The sequence below is a fragment of the Bison bison genome, unplaced genomic scaffold, assembly GCF_000754665.1.
Source record: "Bison bison bison isolate TAMUID 2011002044 unplaced genomic scaffold, Bison_UMD1.0 scf7180017864364, whole genome shotgun sequence".
NCBI lineage: Eukaryota > Metazoa > Chordata > Mammalia > Artiodactyla > Bovidae > Bison > Bison bison.
Window position 1 is genome coordinate 3,929,054 of NW_011494936.1, and position 1,408 is coordinate 3,930,461.

At 41.0% G+C, this 1,408-nt stretch overlaps 1 pseudogene; it reads left to right on the forward strand.

Moving 5' to 3' along the window:
* Positions 1 to 205: 205 nt before the first annotated feature.
* Positions 206 to 916, forward strand: LOC104999795 (annotated as a pseudogene).
* The last annotated feature ends 492 nt before the right edge of the window (positions 917 to 1,408 follow it).

Genomic DNA, 1,408 nt, shown 5'->3' on the forward strand with positions numbered 1-1,408 from the left:
ATGCAAAAAAAGCCAGAGTCCACATTAGTCAGCCTTAACAAGATGTGGGAACCTAATCACGGTTCTGTTTGGTATGCAGAAAAATCTTCTTGGAAGCAAATGCTAAACAAACATATATGAAAGTGCTTATTTAGCACTATTTACACAAACTTTTTACATTTAACATTCTCATATTAAAATTTTGGGGGGCAGGAATTGTGCTTCCGCCATCTTTCCAGCTCTCAGTCAGACGGGCGCGGAAACGCTTCTGGAAGTAACATTGCGATGGCTGCCCAAAGAGAACGCCAAGTTCAGTTCAAACTTGTTTTGGTTGGTGATGGTGGTACTGGAAAAAACTACATTCGTGAAGCGTTATCTGACTGGTGAATTTGAGAAGAAGTATGTAGTTACCTTGGGTGTTGAGGTCCATCCTCTTGTGTTCCATAATCAACAGAGGACCTATCAAGTTCAATGTATGGGATACAGCTGATCAGGAGAAATTTGGTGGACTGAGAGGTGACTATTATATACAAGCTCAGTGTGCCATTATAATATTTGATGTAACATCAAGAGTTACTTACAAGAATGTGCCTAACTGGCATAGAGATCTAGTACGAGTGTGTGAGAATATCCCAATTGTGTTGTGTGGCAACAATGTGGATATTAAAGACAGAAAGGTTAAGGCAAAGTCAATTGTCTTCCACTGAAAGAAAAATCTTCAGTACTATGACATTTCTGCCAAAAGTAACTACAGCTTTGAAAAGCCCTTCCCTGGCTTGCTAGAAAACTGATTGGAGACCCTAACTTGGAGTTTGTCGCCATGCCTGCTCTTGCCCTGCCAGAGGTGGTCATGGACCCAGCCTTGGCAGCACAGTACGAGCACGATTTAGAGGTTGCTCAGACGACTGCTCTCCCGGATGAAGATGATGACCTGTGAGAAAGTGGAGATGGGGCCCAGCGTCGGAAGTCGAGTTTTATAGGCAACTGTCCTGTGACGTCAGTGGTGCAGCGTGTTTGCCACTTTATAACATAGCTACGCAGAACACGTGCTTAATCTTTGGATGCTGAAGGAGATGGATGGGCTTTGGAGTGAATGTTGGAGTTTAAAAAAAAAATACCTTCATTTTTTGGAACCTGCATATTTAGGTGTTTTGGAACACAGTTCTTTCCTCCTTGAGTTTCAAATACAAGACTGCTATAGTCACATGACAATATTGAGAGGTGGAATCTTGTTTGTTACTGTCATTCCCATTCCTTTTCATTTAGAATCAGAATAAAGTTGTATTTCAAATATCTAAAAAATAAATAAATAAAATTTGAGGGGAGTGGGAGGGAAGTTCAAGAGGGAGGGAATATGTATACTTAATGCTGATTCATGTTGTTGTATGGCAGAAACCAACACAGCATTGTAAGGCAACTATCTTCCAAT